The 21,131-nt window shown below is 46.2% G+C and overlaps 18 non-coding genes across 18 annotated transcripts; all 18 read left to right on the forward strand.

Moving 5' to 3' along the window:
* The first annotated feature begins 199 nt into the window (after positions 1-199).
* TRNAA-CGC (transfer RNA alanine (anticodon CGC)) lies at positions 200-271 on the forward strand. The gene has a single exon. It is a non-coding gene; the product is annotated as a tRNA-Ala (tRNA).
* Positions 272-886: 615 nt separating this feature from the next.
* On the forward strand, positions 887-958 carry TRNAA-UGC (transfer RNA alanine (anticodon UGC)). The gene has a single exon. It is a non-coding gene; the product is annotated as a tRNA-Ala (tRNA).
* A 279-nt stretch (positions 959-1,237) lies between these two features.
* Positions 1,238-1,309, forward strand: TRNAA-CGC (transfer RNA alanine (anticodon CGC)). The gene has a single exon. It is a non-coding gene; the product is annotated as a tRNA-Ala (tRNA).
* A 772-nt stretch (positions 1,310-2,081) lies between these two features.
* On the forward strand, positions 2,082-2,153 carry TRNAA-UGC (transfer RNA alanine (anticodon UGC)). Its single transcript has one exon. It is a non-coding gene; the product is annotated as a tRNA-Ala (tRNA).
* Positions 2,154-2,432: 279 nt separating this feature from the next.
* TRNAA-CGC (transfer RNA alanine (anticodon CGC)) lies at positions 2,433-2,504 on the forward strand. The gene has a single exon. It is a non-coding gene; the product is annotated as a tRNA-Ala (tRNA).
* Positions 2,505-2,783: 279 nt separating this feature from the next.
* On the forward strand, positions 2,784-2,855 carry TRNAA-CGC (transfer RNA alanine (anticodon CGC)). Its single transcript has one exon. It is a non-coding gene; the product is annotated as a tRNA-Ala (tRNA).
* Positions 2,856-3,134: 279 nt separating this feature from the next.
* On the forward strand, positions 3,135-3,206 carry TRNAA-CGC (transfer RNA alanine (anticodon CGC)). Its single transcript has one exon. It is a non-coding gene; the product is annotated as a tRNA-Ala (tRNA).
* Positions 3,207-12,712: 9,506 nt separating this feature from the next.
* On the forward strand, positions 12,713-12,784 carry TRNAA-UGC (transfer RNA alanine (anticodon UGC)). The gene has a single exon. It is a non-coding gene; the product is annotated as a tRNA-Ala (tRNA).
* Positions 12,785-15,171: 2,387 nt separating this feature from the next.
* On the forward strand, positions 15,172-15,243 carry TRNAA-CGC (transfer RNA alanine (anticodon CGC)). The gene has a single exon. It is a non-coding gene; the product is annotated as a tRNA-Ala (tRNA).
* Positions 15,244-16,015: 772 nt separating this feature from the next.
* On the forward strand, positions 16,016-16,087 carry TRNAA-UGC (transfer RNA alanine (anticodon UGC)). Its single transcript has one exon. It is a non-coding gene; the product is annotated as a tRNA-Ala (tRNA).
* Positions 16,088-16,366: 279 nt separating this feature from the next.
* Positions 16,367-16,438, forward strand: TRNAA-CGC (transfer RNA alanine (anticodon CGC)). The gene has a single exon. It is a non-coding gene; the product is annotated as a tRNA-Ala (tRNA).
* Positions 16,439-17,208: 770 nt separating this feature from the next.
* On the forward strand, positions 17,209-17,280 carry TRNAA-UGC (transfer RNA alanine (anticodon UGC)). Its single transcript has one exon. It is a non-coding gene; the product is annotated as a tRNA-Ala (tRNA).
* A 279-nt stretch (positions 17,281-17,559) lies between these two features.
* On the forward strand, positions 17,560-17,631 carry TRNAA-CGC (transfer RNA alanine (anticodon CGC)). Its single transcript has one exon. It is a non-coding gene; the product is annotated as a tRNA-Ala (tRNA).
* A 772-nt stretch (positions 17,632-18,403) lies between these two features.
* TRNAA-UGC (transfer RNA alanine (anticodon UGC)) lies at positions 18,404-18,475 on the forward strand. Its single transcript has one exon. It is a non-coding gene; the product is annotated as a tRNA-Ala (tRNA).
* A 279-nt stretch (positions 18,476-18,754) lies between these two features.
* On the forward strand, positions 18,755-18,826 carry TRNAA-CGC (transfer RNA alanine (anticodon CGC)). Its single transcript has one exon. It is a non-coding gene; the product is annotated as a tRNA-Ala (tRNA).
* A 772-nt stretch (positions 18,827-19,598) lies between these two features.
* TRNAA-UGC (transfer RNA alanine (anticodon UGC)) lies at positions 19,599-19,670 on the forward strand. The gene has a single exon. It is a non-coding gene; the product is annotated as a tRNA-Ala (tRNA).
* A 279-nt stretch (positions 19,671-19,949) lies between these two features.
* TRNAA-CGC (transfer RNA alanine (anticodon CGC)) lies at positions 19,950-20,021 on the forward strand. The gene has a single exon. It is a non-coding gene; the product is annotated as a tRNA-Ala (tRNA).
* A 771-nt stretch (positions 20,022-20,792) lies between these two features.
* TRNAA-UGC (transfer RNA alanine (anticodon UGC)) lies at positions 20,793-20,864 on the forward strand. The gene has a single exon. It is a non-coding gene; the product is annotated as a tRNA-Ala (tRNA).
* Positions 20,865-21,131: the final 267 nt, after the last annotated feature.

The following is a 21,131-nucleotide window of genomic DNA, read 5'->3' on the forward strand; positions in this document are numbered from 1 at the left end:
ATATAATCCATTCCTCAAGTCAAAAGAACAGCAAATCTTGTTTGATATGTAAAGCACAATGAGCTTCAATCCATCACCGCCTTCTCTGCCCCTGGTTAAAAAGCCCCAAAATTCACAAACTACTTATCTGCTTAATGCGCACACCTTCTGGGTCGCTTTTCAAAAATGTTTCTGGCCCCCAGCAAACAGTATCTTGTGTGGGGATGTAGCTCAGTGGTAGAGCGCACGCTTCGCATGTGTGAGGCCCCGGGTTCAATCCCCGGCATCTCCATTGGTGGATTTTGTGCACCTAGTTTAAATCACTTGCTGTCCCTCACCGTGTAGAAATTTACGCAGATCTTCCGTTGAAAGGCTTCCTTTTAAAACACAATGGCCTTTGGAATTGCTGCTCACTTGACAAGTGCACTGTTGGCTTATGGCAGGTACGGGCGTCAAGCAAGAGCATCTGTATGTCTTTTCACGCAGTAGCTTCTACCATAGCCAACACTTTCAAACGTACAACCGTTTCATTTATTTCTTTTTTTGGAGAAATCTTATTGTCGCATTACAGACAGTTTGTAAAGTTTGGATTTTGAATCATCATAGCGCTAACAATTTGGTGTAGCACCTGAAGCTGATGAAAGAAACGAGCAGGCGCCTCTTGAATAGACATGTTGTAACAAAAAACAAGCTTTTCTTTTGCAGTTGTTCCGTGAAATCTATGCCTCTAAGAAGGCGTTTAAGCAACGTTGGAGCTGTTGAAAACTTCCTGCTTTTAATCACTGGCAACTTGTGCAGTTCCCTGAAAATGCGTTGTTATTGCACACTGCCTTGTCGCTACATACTGTTTCCACAGTATTGGGCAATGAACCTCCTGAGAGACAGAGGCAGGGGCAGCGTCAGGCCAGGGGATGTAGCTCAGTGGTAGAGCGCACGCTTTGCATGTGTGAGGCTCCGGGTTCAATCCCCGGCATCTCCATTCACATCTTTTGGATACCTGAAGAAAACCATTCTGTTTCCCATCGGCCTAACACTTCAATGTGTTTCCACCGACCGTCAATATAATCCATTCCTCAAGTCAAAAGAACAGCAAATCTTGTTTGATATGTAAAGCACAATGAGCTTCAATCTATCACCGCCTTCTCTGCCCCTGGTTAAAAAGCCCCAAAATTCACAAACTACTTATCTGCTTAATGCGCACACCTTCTGGGTCGCTTTTCAAAAATGTTTCTGGCCCCCAGCACACAGTATCTTGTGTGGGGATGTAGCTCAGTGGTAGAGCGCACGCTTCGCATGTGTGAGGCCCCGGGTTCAATTCCCGGCATCTCCATTGGTGGATTTTGTGCACCTAGTTTAAATCACTTGCTGTCCCCCACCGTGTAGAAATTTGCGCAGATCTTCCGTTGAAAGGCTTCCTTTTAAAACACAATGGCCTTTGGAATTGCTGCTCACTTGACAAGTGCACTGTTGGCTTATGGCAGGTACGGGCGTCAAGCAAGAGCATCTGTATGTCTTTTCACGCAGTAGCTTCTACCATAGCCAACACTTTCAAACGTACAACCGTTTCATTTATTTCTTTTTTTGGAGAAATTTTATTGTCACATTACAGACAGTTTGTAAAGTTTGGATTTTGAATCATCATAGCGCTAACAATTTGGTGTAGCACCTGAAGCTGATGAAAGAAACGAGCAGGCGCCTCTTGAATAGAGATGTTTTAACAAAAAACAAGATGGCCGATATTGTTTATGGGAGTAGCAAGAGCATTCACTCCTTTTTCTCGGTAAGCATCTTTGCGGGACAGTCATTTCTCTGCTGTCTCGTGCCATTTGTGCTCATTTTTCCAAGCACTATTTCAACTTTTGGCTTTTACACTCCTGCCCATACTGCTTTTCTTCTGAAGTTGTTCCGTGAAATCTATGCCTCTAAGAAGGCGTTTAAGCAACGTTGGAGCTGTTGAAAACTTCCTGCTTTTAATCACTGGCAACTTGTGCAGTTCCCCGAAAATGCGTTGTTATTGCACACTGCCTTGTCGCTACATACTGTTTCCACAGTATTGGGCAATGAACCTCCTGAGAGACAGAGGCAGGGGTAGCGTCAGGCCAGGGGATGTAGCTCAGTGGTAGAGCGCACGCTTTGCATGTGTGAGGCCCCGGGTTCAATCCCCGGCATCTCCATTCACATCTTTTGGATACCTGAAGAAAACCATTCTGTTTCCCATCGGCCTAACACTTCAATGTGTTTCCACCGACCGTCAATATAATCCATTCCTCAAGTCAAAAGAACAGCAAATCTTGTTTGATATGTAAAGCACAATGAGCTTCAATCCATCACCGCCTTCTCTGCCCCTGGTTAAAAAGCCCCAAAATTCACAAACTACTTATCTGCTTAATGCGCACACCTTCTGGGTCGCTTTTCAAAAATGTTTCTGGCCCCCAGCAAACAGTATTTTGTGTGGGGATGTAGCTCAGTGGTAGAGCGCACGCTTCGCATGTGTGAGGCCCCGGGTTCAATCCCCGGCATCTCCATTCACATCTTTTGGATACCTGAAGAAAACCATTCTGTTTCCCATCGGCCCAACACTTCAATGTGTTTCCACCGACGGTCAATATAATCCATTCCTCAAGTCAAAAGAACAGCAAATCTTGTTTGATATGTAAAGCACAATGAGCTTCAATCCATCACCGCCTTCTCTGCCCCTGGTTAAAAAGCCCCAAAATTCACAAACTACTTATCTGCTTAATGCGCACACCTTCTGGGTTGCTTTTCAAAAATGTTTCTGGCCCCCAGCAAACAGTATTTTGTGTGGGGATGTAGCTCAGTGGTAGAGCGCACGCTTCGCATGTGTGAGGCCCCGGGTTCAATCCCCGGCATCTCCATTCACATCTTTTGGATACCTGAAGAAAACCATTCTGTTTCCCATCGGCCCAACACTTCAATGTGTTTCCACCGACGGTCAATATAATCCATTCCTCAAGTCAAAAGAACAGCAAATCTTGTTTGATATGTAAAGCACAATGAGCTTCAATCCATCACCGCCTTCTCTGCCCCTGGTTAAAAAGCCCCAAAATTCACAAACTACTTATCTGCTTAATGCGCACACCTTCTGGGTCGCTTTTTAAAAATGTTTCTGGCCCCCAGCAAACAGTATCTTGTGTGGGGATGTAGCTCAGTGGTAGAGCGCACGCTTCGCATGTGTGAGGCCCCGGGTTCAATCCCCGGCATCTCCATTGGTGGATTTTGTGCACCTAGTTTAAATCACTTGCTGTCCCTCACCGTGTAGAAATTTACGCAGATCTTCCGTTGAAAGGCTTCCTTTTAAAACACATTGGCCTTTGGAATTGCTGCTCACTTGACAAGTGCACTGTTGGCTTATGGCAGGTACGGGCGTCAAGCAAGAGCATCTGTATGTCTTTTCACGCAGTAGCTTCTACCATAGCCAACACTTTCAAACGTACAACCGTTTCATTTATTTCTTTTTTTGGAGAAATCTTATTGTCGCATTACAGACAGTTTGTAAAGTTTGGATTTTGAATCATCATAGCGCTAACAATTTGGTGTAGCACCTGAAGCTGATGAAAGAAACGAGCAGGCGCCTCTTGAATAGACATGTTTTAACAAAAAACAAGATGGCCGATATTGTTTATGGGAGTAGCAAGAGCATTCACTCCTTTTTCTCGGTAAGCATCTTTGCGGGACAGTCATTTCTCTGCTGTCTCGTGCCATCTGTGCTCATTTTTCTAAGCACTATTTCCACTTTTGGCTTTTACACTCCTGCCCATACTGCTTTTCTTCTGCAGTTGTTCCGTGAAATCTATGCCTCTAAGAAGGCGTTTAAGCAACGTTGGAGCTGTTGAAAACTTCCTGCTTTTAATCACTGGCAACTAGAGATGAGCGAGCACTAAAATGCTCGGGTACTCGTTATTCGAGACGAACTTTTCCTGATGCTCGAGTGCTCGTTTCGAGTAACGAGCCCCATTGAAGTCAATGGGAGACTCGAGCATTTTTCAAGGGGACCAAGGCTCTGCTCAGGGAAGCTTGGCCAAACACCTGGGAACCTCAGAAAAGGATGGAAACACCACGGAAATGGACAGGAAACAGCAGGGGCAGCATGCATGGATGCCTCTGAGGCTGCTTAATCGCACCATTATGCCAAAATTATGGGCAACAGCATGGCCATGACAGAGTGACAGAATGAAGCTAGATAGCATCTAAAACATCCAATAATTGACCCTGACACTATAGGGGACGGCATGCAGAGGCAGCGGCAGCAGCGGCAGGCTAGAGAGTGGCATGGCGACATACCCTAAATGGACTCAGGCTTCAAACCAATGGGTGGCAGAGAGGAACCAAAGGAGGTGAGCAAGAAGCGCTCAAATAATATCGGTACATGATAAAAGTTTGCCAGTATATTTTGTGGATTACACAGCAGGGTGGCGACAAAGTTAACATGGAAGCCATGAAAACAATCCAAAATTCTGCCTGACACAGCTCATTTGATAAGGGGACCATGTATGGAGGCAGTGAACTAGTAGTACATTAAAGGTGCTGCAGTTAAAACTATGTTAGTTGGATCTTGGCATGGAGCTGGCGCTCCGCTGCCAGGCGAGCTTTTGCCAATCCAAGCCCCTGTCTCTAGGCTACTCCCCAAACAGCACTTCTAAGAACCTTTTGTATAAGATCAAGTGTAGTAGCGTTCTTATAAGTTTGGGATATGGCGGGTGAGGGGAATGTAAACATCTGCGCAAGAAGCGCTGAAATAATATCCGTAAATGAAAAAAGTTTTCCAGTATATTTTGTGGCTTACACAGCACGGTGGCGACAAAGTTAACAAGTTTGATGCGGAATGCCCTGTAATAGCTCTTGGGCGGTGTGCCTTTTATCACCTAGGCTCAGCAGTTTGAGCACCGCCTGCTGTCGCTTAGCGACGGCACTGCTGCTGTGCCTAGAGCTACCGACTGATGGCGCCATGCCCACGGATGGTAATTCGGAGGAGGAGGTGGAGGAGGGGTGGGAGGAGGAGGAGGCATAGTAGGCCTGAAACACCTGGACCGAGGTAGGCCCCGCAATCCTCTGCGTCGGCAGTATATGACCAGCCCCAGGGTCAGACTCGGTCCCAGCCTGCACCAAGTTAAGTGTAGTAGCGTTCTTATAAGTTTGGAATATGGCGGGTGAGGGGAATGTAAACAGATGCGCAAGAAGCGCTGAAATAATATCCGTAAATGGTAAAAGTTTGCCAGTATATTTTGAGGATTACACAGCAGGGTGGCGACAAAGTTAACAAGTTTGTTGTGGAAGCCATGAAAACAACCCAAAATTCTGCCTGACACAGCACGTTTGATAAGGCGGCCATGTATGGAGGCAGTGAACTAGTAGTAGATTAAAGGTGCTGCAGTTAAAACTATGTTAGTTGGTTCTTGGCATGGAGCTGGCGCTCCGCTGCCAGGCGAGCTTTCGCCAATCCAAGCCCCTGTCTCTAGGCTACTCCCCAAACAGCACTTCTAAGAACCTTTTGTATAAGATCAAGTGTAGTAGCGTTCTTATAAATTAAGGATGTGGCGGGTGAGGGGAATGTAAACAGATGCGCAAGAAGCGCTGAAATAATATCCGTAAATGGTAAAAGTTTGCCAGTGTATTTTGTGGATAACACAGCAGGGTGGCGACAAAGTTAACAACTTTGATGTGGAATCCATGAAAACAACCCAAATTTCGGCCTGACACACCTCGTTTGATAAAGGGACGATGTATGGAGGCAGCTATATGGACGACTTTTGGAGGTAGCAATGGAGACAACGTGTGGAGGCTGCTATGGAGACAATTCAATTTGGATAGTGCCTGTATGTGGCAGTCCAAAAAAGTTTTCAAACCAGAGGAGCAGGTAGGTGGCCCTCCAGAAAAATGGAATAGATTGAGTGCCTGTATGTGGCAGTCCAAAAAAGTTTTCAAACCAGAGGAGCAGGTAGGTGGCCCTCCAGAAAAATGGAATAGATTGAGTGCCTGTATGTGGCAGTCCAAAAAAGTTTTCAAACCAGAGGAGCAGGTAGGTGGCCCTCCATAAAAATGGAATAGATTGAGTGCCTGTATGTGGCAGTCCAAAAAAGTTTTCAAACCAGAGGAGCAGGTAGGTGGCCCTCCATAAAAATGGAATAGATTGAGTGCCTGTATGTGGCAGTCCAAAAAAGTTTTCAAACCAGAGGAGCAGGTAGGTGGCCCTCCATAAAAATGGAATAGATTGAGTGCCTGTATGTGGCAGTCCAAAAAAGTTTTCAAACCAGAGGAGCAGGTAGGTGGCCCTCCATAAAAATGGAATAGATTGAGTGCCTGTATGTGGCAGTCCAAAAAAGTTTTCAAACCAGAGGAGCAGGTAGGTGGCCCTCCATAAAAATGGAATAGATTGAGTGCCTGTATGTGGCAGTCCAAAAAAGTTTTCAAACCAGAGGAGCAGGTAGGTGGCCCTCCATAAAAATGGAATAGATTGAGTGCCTGTATGTGGCAGTCCAAAAAAGTTTTCAAACCAGAGGAGCAGGTAGGTGGCCCTCCATAAAAATGGAATAGATTGAGTGCCTGTATGTGGCAGTCCAAAAAAGTTTTCAAACCAGAGGAGCAGGTAGGTGGCCCTCCATAAAAATGGATTAGATTGAGTGCCTGTATGTGGCAGTCCAAAAAAGTTTTCAAACCAGAGGAGCAGGTAGGTGGCCCTCCATAAAAATGGAATAGATTGAGTGCCTGTATGTGGCAGTCCAAAAAAGTTTTCAAACCAGAGGAGCAGGTAGGTGGTCCTCCATAAAAATGGAATAGATTGAGTGCCTGTATGTGGCAGTCCAAAAAAGTTTTCAAACCAGAGGAGCAGGTAGGTGGCCCTCCATAAAAATGGAATAGATTGAGTGCCTGTATGTGGCAGTCCAAAAAAGTTTTCAAACCAGAGGCGCAGGTAGGTGGCCCTCCAGAAAAATTGAATAGATTGAGTGCCTGTATGTGGCACTCCCAAAAATTGTTTAAAACAGAGGACCGGGTCGGTGGCCCTCCATAAAAATTAAATGCATAAAGTACTATAGCTAGAGCCAGTGGGCCCTGTAAAAGAATAGCCAGTTTCCTCTGCTTTACTGTACAAAGAGGAGGAGAAGGAGGAAAATGAGGAGGAGGAGGAGTGGATAAATTATTCAGGTTGAGCTTCCTTCACCTGGTGGAGATTGGAAATTAGGAGAAATCCATGCTTTATTCATCTTGATAAGCGTCAGCCTGTCAGCGCTGTCAGTCGACAGGCGTGTACGCTTATCGGTGATGATGCCACCAGCTGCACTGAAAACCCGCTCGGACAAGACGCTAGCGGCAGGGCAGGCAAGAACCTCCAAGGCGTACAGCGCCAGTTCGTGCCACATGTCCAGCTTTGAAACCCAGTAGTTGTAGGGAGCTGTGTGATCATTTAGGACGATGGTATGGTCAGCTACGTACTCCCTCACCATCTTTCTGTAAAGATCAGCCCTACTCTGCCGAGACTGGGGACAGGTGACAGTGTCTTGCTGGGGTGACATAAAGCTGGCAAAAGCCTTGTAAAGCGTACCCTTGCCAGTGCTGGACAAGCTGCCTGCTCGCCTACTCTCCCTCGCTACTTGTCCCGCAGAACTACGCACTCTGCCGCTAGCGCTGTCAGAAGGGAAATACTGTTTCAGCTTGTGCACCAGGGCCTGCTGGTATTCATGCATTCTCACACTCCTTTCCTCTCCAGGGATGAGAGTGGAAAGATTTTGCTTGTACCGTGGGTCCAGGAGAGTGAACACCCAGTAATCGGTGCTGGAATAAATTCTTTGAACGCGAGGGTCACGGGATAGGCAGCCTAGCATGAAATCTGCCATATGCGCCAGAGTACCAACGCGTAAGAATTCACTCCCCTCACTGGCCAGACTGTCCATTTCCTCCTCCTCCAACTCCTCCAACTCCTCTTCTTCTGCCCATACACGCTCAACAGTGAAGGACTCAACAATGGTCCCCTCTTGTGTCTCGCCAACATTCTCCTCCTCTTCCTCCTCATCCTCCTCCACCTCCTCCGATATGCGCTGAGAAACAGACCTAAGGGTGCTTTGGCTATCAACAAGGGAATCTTCTTCCCCCGTCTCTTGTGAGGAGCGCAAAGCTTCCGACTTCATGCTGACCAGAGAGTTTTTCAACAGGCCAAGCAGCGGGATGGTGAGGCTGATGATGGCGGCATCGCCACTGACCATCTGTGTTGACTCCTCAAAGTTACTCAGCACCTGACAGATATCAGACATCCACGTCCACTCCTCATTGTAGACTTGAGGAAGCTGACTGACCTGACTACCAGTTCTGGTGGAAGTTGACATCTGGCAGTCTACAATCGCTCGGCGCTGCTGGTAAACTCTGGATAACATGGTCAGTGTTGAATTCCACCTCGTGGGCACGTCGCACAACAGTCGGTGAGCGGGCAGTTGGAGGCGGCGCTGCGCTGCCCTGAGAGTGGCAGCATCTGTGCTGGACTTCCTGAAATGCGCACAGATGCGGCGCACCTTCGTGAGCAAATCAGACAGATTGGGGTATGTCTTGAGGAAACGCTGAACTATCAGATTTAACACATGGGCCAGGCATGGCACATGTGTCAGTCTGCCGAGTTGCAGAGCCGCCACCAGGTTACGGCCGTTGTCACACACAACCATGCCTGGCTTCAGGTTCAGCGGTGCCAGCCACAGATCAGTCTGCGCCGTGATGCCCTGTAATAGTTCTTGGGCGGTGTGCCTTTTATCGCCTAGGCTCAGCAGTTTCAGCACCGCCTGCTGTCGCTTAGCGACGGCACTGCTGCTGTGCCAAGAGCTACCGACTGATGGCGCCATGCCCACGGATGGTCGTTCGGAGGAGGAGGTGGAGGAGGGGTGGGAGGAGGAGGAGGCATAGTAGGCCTGAAACACCTGGACCGAGGTAGGCCCCGCAATCCTCGGCGTCGGCAGTATATGACCAGCCGCAGGGTCAGACTCGGTCCCAGCCTCCACCAAGTTAACCCAATGTGCCGTCAGCGATATATAGTGGCCCTGCCCGGCACCACTCGTCCACGTGTCCGTGGTCAGGTGGACCTTGTCAGAAACGGCGTTGGTCAGGGCACGGAATATGTTGTCTGACACGTGCTGGTGCAGGGCTGGGACGGCACATCGGGAAAAGTAGTGGCGGCTGGGGACCGAATACCAAGGGGCGGCCGCCGCCATGAGGCTGCGAAAGGCCTCGGTCTCTACTAGCCTATAGGGCAGCATCTCCAGGCTTAGCAATCTGGAGATGTGCACATTAAGGGCTTGGGCGTGCGGGTGGGTTGCACTATATTTGCGTTTCCGCTCCAGCGTCTGGGGTATGGAGAGCTGAACGCTGGTGGATGCTGTGGAGGATCGTGGAGGCGACGATGGAGTTTTTGTGGCAGGGTCCTGGGCAGGGGGCTGACTATCAGCTGACACAGGGGAAGGAGCAGTGGTGTGCACGGCCGGAGGTGAACGCGCTTGTTGCCACTGAATGGGGTGTTTAGCATTCATATGCCTGCGCATACTGGTGGTAGTTAAGCTAGTAGTGGTGGAACCCCTGCTGATCCTGGTTTGGCAAATGTGGCACACCACAGTCCGTCGGTCATCCGGTGTTTCCTTAAAGAACCTCCAGACTTCTGAAAATCTAGCCCTCGCCGCAGGAGCCCTCGCCACGGGAGCTTCACTAGTTGACACATTTGGCGCTGATGCACCAGCTCTGGCCCTGCCTCTCCGTCTGGCCCCACCACTGCCTCTTCCAACCTGTTCTGGTCGAGGACTCTCCTCCGTCTCAGAAGCACTGTGTTCACCCGGCCTCTCAACCCAGCTTGGGTCTGTCACCTCATCATCCTCCGATCCCTCAGTCTGCTCCCCCCTCGGACTTCCTGCCCTGACAACAACTTCCCCACTGTCTGACAACCGTGTCTCCTCATCGTCGAACACCTCTTTACACACTTCTTCCAGTACGTCAACAAGGTCATCATCACCCACAGACTGCGACTGGTGGAAAACCTGGGCATCGGAAAATTGCTCATCAGCAACCGGACAAGTGGTTTGTGACTGTGGGAAGGGTCCAGAAAACAGTTCCTCAGAGTATGCCGGTTCAAATGGCAAATTTTGCTGGGAGGGGGCAGACTGGGGGGGAGGAGGCTGAGGTGCAGGAGCTGGAGGAGTGCCGATTTCGGTGACATGGGTGGACTGCGTGGAAGACTGACTGGTGGACAAATTGCTCGAAGCATTGTCGGCAATCCACGACATCACCTGTTCGCACTGTTCTGGCCTCAACAGTGCTCTACCACGAGTCCCAGTAACTTCAGACATGAACCTAGGGAGTGTAGCTCTGCGGCGTTCCCCTGCTCCCTCATCAGCAGGTGGTGTCTCACCCCGCCCAGGACCACGGCCTCTGACCCCTGCAGTAGTTGGACGCCCACGTCCCCGCCCTCGTCCTCTACCCCTAGCCCTCGGGTTAAACATTTTGAAAATGAGAGTTATAACTTTAATTTTTTTTTTACCTTTTTTTTGTGTTTTTTTTTTTTTTTGTGTGTTTTTTAGTTTTTAAAACCAAACGATGCTATCCTATTGCTATGGCTATTTTCTAGCCAAGTATGAAAGCACACTGCTATGCCAGATGAGATGACGCTGAGTTATGAAAAAAATAAACGTAAAATAAAAAAGGAAATGGCAGACTGTGCCTAATTGAAATCCAACCCCGGGCCCTAATAAATTTTCCCACTTCGGTCTTTGCGATGGATATGTGCGTCACTAAGCGCAAAACACAGTGGTCGCAAGTCTCACTCCAAATTGCTCACAATTTGCTAGTAGATGCACTGCAACAACTACAGCCACCAGCAGATCAACCAGAAATCAAATATATATAATGCTACTGTAGGCGTAAGTAAGCCGTTTGGATTCTCCTATGGCTATTTTCTAGCCAAGTATTAAAGCACACTACTATGCCAGATGAGATGACGCTGAGTTATGAAAAAAATAAACGTAAAATAAAAAAGGAAATGGCAGACTGTGCCTAATTGAAATCCAACCCCGGGCCCTAATAAATTTTCCCACTTCGGTCTTTGCGATGGATATGTGCGTCACTAAGCGCAAAACACAGTGGTCGCAAGTCTCACTCCAAATTGCTCACAATTTGCTAGTAGATGCACTGCAACAACTACAGCCACCAGCAGATCAACCAGAAATCAAATATATATAACGCTACTGTAGGCGTAAGTAAGCCGTTTGGATTCTCCTATGGCTATTTTCTAGCCAAGTATTAAAGCACACTACTATGCCAGATGAGATGACGCTGAGTTATGAAAAAAATAAACGTAAAATAAAAAAGGAAATGGCAGACTGTGCCTAATTGAAATCCAACCCCGGGCCCTAATAAATTTTCCCACTTCGGTCTTTGCGATGGATATGTGCGTCACTAAGCGCAAAACACAGTGGTCGCAAGTCTCACTCCAAATTGCTCACAATTTGCTAGTAGATGCACTGCAACAACTACAGCCACCAGCAGATCAACCAGAAATCAAATATATATAACGCTACTGTAGGCGTAAGTAAGCCGTTTGGATTCTCCTATGGCTATTTTCTAGCCAAGTATTAAAGCACACTACTATGCCAGATGAGATGACGCTGAGTTATGAAAAAAATAAACGTAAAATAAAAAAGGAAATGGCAGACTGTGCCTAATTGAAATCCAACCCCGGGCCCTAATAAATTTTCCCACTTCGGTCTTTGCGATGGATATGTGCGTCACTAAGCGCAAAACACAGTGGTCGCAAGTCTCACTCCAAATTGCTCACAATTTGCTAGTAGATGCACTGCAACAACTACAGCCACCAGCAGATCAACCAGAAATCAAATATATATAACGCTACTGTAGGCGTAAGTAAGCCGTTTGGATTCTCCTATGGCTATTTTCTAGCCAAGTATTAAAGCACACTACTATGCAAGATGAGATGACACTGAGTTATTAAAAAAATAAACGTAAAATAAAAAGAAACTGGCAGACTGTGCCTAATTGAAATCAAACCCCTAATAAATTTTCCCACTTTGGTGTTTGAGGTGGATATGTGTGTCACTAAGAGCTAAACACAACGGTAGCAAGTCCCCCTGCTAATTCCTCACAATATGGTACTAGCTGCACTACTAGTGCCAGCAAGCCCAGCCACAAGCAAATAAAAAAAAAAAGGATAACGTTATTGTAGCCCTAAGAAGGGCTGTTGTAGAATCACTCCTGCCTAACAGTAAGCTAATAGAACACCCTAACGCTTTCCCTGACCAGCAGCAGCTCTCTCCCTAGCGGCATCCAGACAGAGAATGATCCGAGCAGCGCGGGCAGCGGCTAGTCTATCCCAGGGTCATCTGATCTGGCCAGCCAACCACTGCTATCGACGTGTAAGGGTACCACGTCATGCTGGGTGGAGTGCAGAGTCTCCTGGCTTGTGATTGGCTCTGTTTCTGGCCGCCAAAAAGCAAAACGGCGGGAGCTGCCATTTTCTCGAGCGGGCGAAATACTCGTCCGAGCAACGAGCAGTTACGAGTACGCTAATGCTCGATCGAGCATCAAGCTCGGACGAGTATGTTCGCTCATCTCTACTGGCAACTTGTGCAGTTCCCTGAAAATGCGTTGTTATTGCACACTGCCTTGTCGCTACATACTGTTTCCACAGTATTGGGCAATGAACCTCCTGAGAGACAGAGGCAGGGGCAGCATCATGCCAGGGGATGTAGCTCAGTGGTAGAGCGCACCCTTTGCATGTGTGAGGTCCTGGTTTCAATTCCCGGCATCTCCATTCACATCTTTTGGATACCTGAAGAAAACCATTCTGTTTCCCATCGGCCCAACACTTCAATGTGTTTCCACCGACGGTCAATATAATCCATTCCTCAAGTCAAAAGAACAGCAAATCTTGTTTGATATGTAAAGCACAATGAGCTTCAATCCATCACCGCCTTCTCTGCCCCTGGTTAACCTCTTAACGCTCAGCGTCCGATATATCGGACGCTGAGCTCAGTGGCTTAACGCTCAGCGTCCGATATATCGGACGCTGAGCAGATGCCGGTTCAGCTCAAGATTTGAGCCGAACCGGCATCGGGAAACACGGGGTGCCGGCTCTGACTGATAGCCGGCACCCCAGTGTAACACCCGCGATCAGAGTTGTCTCTGATCGCGGGTGATTAACCCGTTAAATGCCGCGGTCATCGCGACCGCGGCATCTAACTTGCATCTGGGGTGTCTTTCCCCCACGATCGCCCCCCCCGAATCATTTTCGGGGGGCACCGATCGTTGCTATGGTAACACTGGGGTCCGATCTGGACCCCAGTGTTACCTGCAGGAACTGCCGGTAAGATGGCGTCTGTGACGTCATCTTACTGGCAGAGTGCCACCCTATGCAAGTGCATAGGCTGACACTGATAATGCCCTGCAATACATAAGTATTGCAGGGTATTATTATGAACAAGCAATCAGATGATTGCTTGTTCATTTCCCATGGTGGAAAAAGTGAAAAAGTAAAAAAAAAAATTATTCAATAAAAAAATAAAGTCATAAATCACCAAAAATGCCCAAAAGCCCCAAAACATATAAAAAGACATATAACTAAAAAAAAAAGTCTAAATCATAACACAAACCCCACATATATAGTATCACCGCGTCCGTAACAACCCGTAGAATAAAAATAAATAATTATTGAACCCGCACGATGAACGCCGTAAAAGAAATCTGTTATAAACCCTCCAAAAATTATGATTTTTACCTATTCAATCCCACAAAAAATGCTATAAAAAGTGATCAAAAAAACATATGTACTCTAGAATGATACTGTTGCAAAGTACAACATGTCCCGCAAAAAACAAGCCATAAACCAGCTCTGTAGCCAAAAACGTAACAAAGTTATGCCACTTGGAAGATGGCAATACAAAAATGATAGATTTTTCCCCACAATAGGGTTTTATTTTACAAATTTAGTAAAACGCAAGAAAATATATTCGTGTCTGGTATCCCCGTTATCGTATCGACCCATAGAATGAAGATAATATGATTATTAGTCTATACGGTGAACACCACAAAAAAAAAAGTAAAAAAACCAGTAGAGAATTGATGCTTTTCTACTCCTGCCCTCAAAAAGAAGTTCCTAAATTTTCAACAATAGGTGATACCAACCCCAAAATGGTAACAATGGAAAAAGCATCTCATCCCGCAAAAAAAATGCCGTCACATGACCCTAATAGCGCAAAAGCGAAAATTTTACAGCCTTCAAAAGAGGCCAATGAGGAAAGTAAAATCCTGGCAGCTGCAGGGTGCTCCTTCCCTTCTGCGCCTTACTGTGTGCCCATAACACAAGTCACAGCCACATGTGGGGGGTCGCTGCACTCGGGAGAAATTGTAGAACAAATTGTATGGTGGGTTTTGTATTTTTATCTTTTGGAAATGTGTAAATTTTAGGGCTAAATGAACGTATAACCGGCACAATTTGACTATTCTAAATTTCGCCTCCATTTTGATGTAATTACTATGAAGATCTCAAGGGGTTAACATTCTTCGTAAAATCTGTTTCTGATAGCTTGAGGGGTGCAGATTTGAAATTGGGTTGGTTATATGGGGGGTTTTGATGCTAAATATGTAAATTTTCATTCAAAACTGTATTTATCCCCAAAATAGTCAATTCTGAAAATCCGGAAAAGCGCTATTCGATTTGTAAGCCGCGTGACATCAAAATAAATTATCCAGACATTTCAAAAATGGTGAAAATGTAAAGTAGACCTATGGGAAATGTTATTCAGCAATTTATTTAGGTGGTAAATCTATCTGCCTGAAAACGCAATGATTTCAAATTTCAAAAATGGCAAATTTTTCAGAAAATTCATCATATTTTCTTTTTTTTGTAAATAAACGCAAAACTTATCAGCCAAAATTTACCACTAAAATGAAGTACAACATGTGGGGAAAAAAGAATCTCAGAATCGTTTTGATAAGTAACAGTGTTCAAAAGTTATAACCATATAAAGCGACGCAAGTCAGAATCCAAAAAATCGGGCTGAGCCTTAAGCTGTAAAATGGCTGCGTCCTTAAGGGGTTAAAAAGCCCCAAAATTCACAAACTACTTATCTGCTTAATGCGTACACCTTCTGGGTCACTTTTCAAAAATGTTTCTGGCCCCCAGCAAACCGTATCTTGTGTGGGGATGTAGCTCAGTGGTAGAGCGCACGCTTCGCATGTGTGAGGCCCCGGGTTCAATCCCCGGCATCTCCATTGGTGGGTTTTGTGCACCTAGTTTAAATCACTTGCTGTCTCTCACCGTGTAGAAATTTACGCAGATCTTCCGTTGAAAGGCTTCCTTTTAAAACACATTGGCCTTTGGAATTGCTGCTCACTTGACAAGTGCACTGTTGGCTTATGGCAGGTACGGGCGTCAAGCAAGAGCATCTCTATGTCTTTTCACGCAGTAGCTTCTACCATAGCCAACACTTTCAAACGTACAACCGTTTCATTTATTTCTTTTTTTGGAGAAATCTTATTGTCGCATTACAGACAGTTTGTAAAGTTTGGATTTTGAATCATCATAGCGCTAACAATTTGGTGTAGCACCTGAAGCTGATGAAAGAAACGAGCAGGCGCCTCTTGAATAGACATGTTTTTACAAAAAACAAGATGGCCGATATTGACTATGGGAGTAGCAAGAGCATTCACTCCTTTTTCTCGTTAAGCATCTTTGCGGGACAGTCATTTCTCTGCTGTCTCGTGCCATCTGTGCTCATTTTTCTAAGCACTATTTCCACTTTTGGCTTTTACACTCCTGCCCATACTGCTTTTCTTCTGCAGTTGTTCCGTGAAATCTATGCCTCTAAGAAGGCGTTTAAGCAACGTTGGAGCTGTTGAAAACTTCCTGCTTTTAATCACTGGCAACTTGTGCAGTTCCCCGAAAATGCGTTGTTATTGCACACTGCCTTGTCGCTACATACTGTTTCCACAGTATTGGGCAATGAACCTCCTGAGAGACAGAGGCAGGGGCAGCATCAGGCCAGGGGATGTAGCTCAGTGGTAGAGCGCACGCTTTGCATGTGTGAGGCCCCGGGTTCAATCCCCGGCATCTCCATTCACATCTTTTGGATACCTGAAGAAAACCATTCTGTTTCCCATCGGCCCAACACTTCAATGTGTTTCCACCGACGGTCAATATAATCCATTCCTCAAGTCAAAAGAACAGCAAATCTTGTTTGATATGTAAAGCACAATGAGCTTCAATCCATCACCGCCTTCTCTGCCCCTGGTTAAAAAGCCCCAAAATTCACAAACTACTTATCTGCTTAATGCGCACACCTTCTGGGTCGCTTTTCAAAAATGTTTCTGGCCCCCAGCAAACAATATCTTGTGTGGGGATGTAGCTCAGTGGTAGAGCGCACGCTTCGCATGTGTGAGGCCCTGGGTTCAATCCCTGGCATCTCCATTGGTGGATTTTGTGCACCTAGTTTAAATCACTTGCTGTCCCTCACCGTGTAGAAATTTACGCAGATCTTCCGTTGAAAGGCTTCCTTTTAAAACACATTGGCCTTTGGAATTGCTGCTCACTTGACAAGTGCACTGTTGGCTTATGTCAGGTATGGGCGTCAAGCAAGAGCATCTGTATGTCTTTTCACGCAGTAGCTTCTACCATAGCCAACACTTTCAAACGTACAACCGTTTCATTTATTTCTTTTTTTGGAGAAATCTTATTGTCGCATTACAGACAGTTTGTAAAGTTTGGATTTTGAATCATCATAGCGCTAACAATTTGGTGTAGCACCTGAAGCTGAAGAAAGAAACGAGCAGGCGCCTCTTGAATAGACATGTTTTAACAAAAAACAAGATGGCCGATATTGTTTATGGGAGTAGCAAGAGCATTCACTCCTTTTTCTCGGTAAGCATCTTTGCGGGACAGTCATTTCTCTGCTGTCTCGTGCCATCTGTGCTCATTTTTCAAGCACTATTTCCACTTTTGGCTTTTACACTCCTGCCCATACTGCTTTTCTTCTGCAGTTGTTCCGTGAAATCTATGCCTCTAAGAAGGCGTTTAAGCAACGTTGGAGCTGTTGAAAACTTCCTGCTTTTAATCACGGCAACTTGTGCAGTTCCCTGAAAATGCCTGGTTATTGCACACTGCCTTGTCGCTACATACTGTTTCCACAGTATTGGGCAATGAACCTCCTGAGAGACAGAGGCAGGGGCAGCATCAGGCCAGGGGATGTAGCTCAGTGGTAGAGCGCACGCTTTGCATGTGTGAGGCCCTGGGTTCAATCCCTGGCATCTCCATTCACATTTTTTGGATACCTGAAGAAAACCATTCTGTTTCCCATCGGCCCAACACTTCAATGTGTTTCCACCGACGGTCAATATAATCCATTCCTCAAGTCAAAAGAACAGCAAATCTTGTTTGATATGTAAAGCACAATGAGCTTCAATCCATCACCGCCTTCTCTGCCCCTGGTTAAAAAGCCCCAAAATTCACAAACTACTTATCTGCTTAATGCGCACACCTTCTGGGTCGCTTTTCAAAAATGTTTCTGGCCCCTAGCAAACGGTATCTTGTGTGGGGATGTAGCTCAGTGGTAGAGCCCACGCTTCGCATGTGTGAGGCCCCGGGTTCAATCCCCGGCATCTCCATTGGTGGATTTTGTGCACCTAGTTTAAATCACTTGCTGTCCCTCACCGTGAAGAAATTTACGCAGATCTTCCGTTGAAAGGCTTCCTTTTAAAACACATTGGCCTTTGGAATTGCTGCTCACTTGACAAGTGCACTGTTGGCTTATGGCAGGTACGGGCGTCAAGCAAGAGCATCTGTATGTCTTTTCACGCAGTAGCTTCTACCATAGCCAACACTTTCAAACGTACAACCGTTTCATTTATTTCTTTTTTTGGAGAAATCTTATTGTCGCATTACAGACAGTTTGTAAAGTTTGGATTTTTAATCATCATAGCACTAACAATTTGGTGTAGCACCTGAAGCTGATGAAAGAAACGAGCAGGCGCCTCTTGAATAGACATGTTTTAACAAAAAACAAGATGGCCGATATTGTTTATGGGAGTAGCAAGAGCATTCACTCCTTTTTCTCGGTAAGCATCTTTGCGGGACAGTCATTTCTCTGCTGTCTCGTGCCATCTGTGCTCATTTTTCCAAGCACTATTTCCACTTTTGGCTTTTACACTCCTGCCCATACTGCTTTTCTTCTGCAGTTGTTCCGTGAAATCTATGCCTCTAAGAAGGCGTTTAAGCAACGTTGGAGCTGTTGAAAACTTCCTGCTTTTAATCACTGGCAACTTGTGCAGTTCCCTGAAAATGCGTTGTTATTGCACACTGCCTTGTCGCTACATACTGTTTCCACAGTATTGGGCAATGAACCTCCTGAGAGACAGAGGCAGGGGCAGCATCAGGCCAGGGGATGTAGCTCGGTGGTAGAGCGCACGCTTTGCATGTGTGAGGCTCCGGGTTCAATCCCCGGCATCTCCATTCACATCTTTTGGATACCTGAAGAAAACCATTCTGTTTCCCATCGGCCCAACACTTCAATGTGTTTCCACTGACGGTCAATATAATCCATTCCTCAAGTCAAAAGAACAGCAAATCTTGTTTGATATGTAAAGCACAATGAGCTTCAATCCATCACCGCCTTCTCTGCCCCTGGTTAAAAAGCCCCAAAATTCACAAACTACTTATCTGCTTAATGTGCACACCTTCTGGGTCGCTTTTCAAAAATGTTTCTGGCCCCCAGCAAACAGTATCTTGTGTGGGGATGTAGCTCAGTGGTAGAGCGCATGCTTCGCATGTGTGAGGCCCCGGGTTCAATCCCCGGCATCTCCATTGGTGTATTTTGTGCACCTAGTTTAAATCACTTGCTGTCCCTCACCGTGTAGAAATTTACGCAGATCTTCCGTTGAAAGGCTTCCTTTTAAAACACATTGGCCTTTGGAATTGCTGCTCACTTGACAAGTGCACTGTTGGCTTATGGCAGGTACGGGCGTCAAGCAAGAGCATCTGTATGTCTTTTCACGCAGTAGCTTCTACCATAGCCAACACTTTCAAACGTACAACCGTTTCATTTATTTCTTTTTTTGGAGAAATCTTATTGTCGCATTACAGACAGTTTGTAAAGTTTGGATTTTGAATCATCATAGCACTAACAATTTGGTGTAGCACCTGAAGCTGATGAAAGAAACGAGCAGGCGCCTCTTGAATAGACATGTTTTAACAAAAAACAAGATGGCCGATATTGTTTATGGGAGTAGCAAGAGCATTCACTCCTTTTTCTCGGTAAGCATCTTTGCGGGACAGTCATTTCTCTGCTGTCTCGTGCCATCTGTGCTCATTTTTCCAAGCACTATTTCCACTTTTGGCTTTTACACTCCTGCCCATACTGCTTTTCTTCTGTAGTTGTTCCGTGAAATCTATGCCTCTAAGAAGGCGTTTAAGCAACGTTGGAGCTGTTGAAAACTTCCTGCTTTTAATCACTGGCAACTTGTACAGTTCCCTGAAAATGCGTTGTTATTGCACACTGCTTTGTCGCTACATACTGTTTCCACAGTATTGGGCAATGAACCTCCTGAGAGACAGAGGCAGGGGCAGCATCAGGCCAGGGGATGTAGCTCAGTGGTAGAGCGCACGCTTTGCATGTGTGAGGCCCCGGGTTCAATCCCCGGCATCTCCATTCACATCTTTTGGATACCTGAAGAAAACCATTCTGTTTCCCATCGGCCCAACACTTCAATGTGTTTCCACCGACGGTCAATATAATCCATTCCTCAAGTCAAAAGAACAGCAAATCTTGTTTGATATGTAAAGCACAATGAGCTTCAATCCATCACCGCCTTCTCTGCCCCTGGTTAAAAAGCCCCAAAATTCACAAACTACTTATCTGCTTAATGCGCACACCTTCTGGGTCGCTTTTCAAAAATGTTTCTGGCCCCCAGCAAACAATATCTTGTGTGGGGATGTAGCTTAGTGGTAGAGCGCACGCTTCGCATGTGTGAGGCCCCGGGTTCAATCCCTGGCATCTCCATTGGTGGATTTTGTGCACCTAGTTTAAATCACTTGCTGTCCCTCACCGTGTAGAAATTTACGCAGATCTTCCGTTGAAAGGCTTCCTTTTAAAACACATTGGCCTTTGGAATTGCTGCTCACTTGACAAGTGCACTGTTGGCTTATGGCAGGTACGGGCGTCAAGCAAGAGCATCTGTATGTCTTTTCACGCAGTAGCTTCTACCATAGCCAACACTTTCAAACGTACAACCGTTTCATTTATTTCTTTTTTTGGAGAAATCTTATTGTCGCATTACAGACAGTTTGTAAAGTTTGGATTTTGAATCATCATAGCGCTAACAATTTGGTGTAGCACCTGAAGCTGAAGAAAGAAACGAGCAGGCGCCTCTTGAATAGACATGTTTTAACAAAAAACAAGATGGCCGATATTGTTTATGGGAGTAGCAAGACCATTCACTCCTTTTTCTCGGTAAGCATCTTTGCGGGACAGTCATTTCTCTGCTGTCTCGTGCCATCTGTGCTCATTTTTCAAGCACTATTTCCACTTTTGGCTTTTACACTCCTGCCCATACTGCTTTTCTTCTGCAGTTGTTCCGTGAAATCTATGCCTCTAAGAAGGCGTTTAAGCAACGTTGGAGCTGTTGAAAACTTCCTGCTTTTAATCACTGGCAACTTGTGCAGTTCCCCGAAAATGCGTTGTTATTGCACACTGCCTTGTCGCTACATACTGTTTCCACAGTATTGGGCAATGAACCTCCTGAGAGACAGAGGCAGGGGCAGCATCAGGCCAGGGGATGTAGCTCAGTGGTAGAGCGCACGCTTTGCATGTGTGAGGCCCCGGGTTCAATCCCCGGCATCTCCATTCACATCTTTTGGATACCTGAAGAAAACCATTCTGTTTCCCATCGGCCCAACACTTCAATGTGTTTCCACCGACGGTCAATATAATCCATTCCTCAAGTCAAAAGAACAGCAAATCTTGTTTGATATGTAAAGCACAATGAGCTTCAATCCATCACCGCCTTCTCTGCCCCTGGTTAAAAAGCCCCAAAATTCACAAACTACTTATCTGCTTAATGCGCACACCTTCTGGGTCGCTTTTCAAAAATGTTTCTGGCCCCCAGCAAAC

This window comes from Engystomops pustulosus, chromosome 1 (genome assembly GCF_040894005.1).
Source record: "Engystomops pustulosus chromosome 1, aEngPut4.maternal, whole genome shotgun sequence".
Classification (NCBI taxonomy): Eukaryota; Metazoa; Chordata; class Amphibia; order Anura; family Leptodactylidae; genus Engystomops; species Engystomops pustulosus.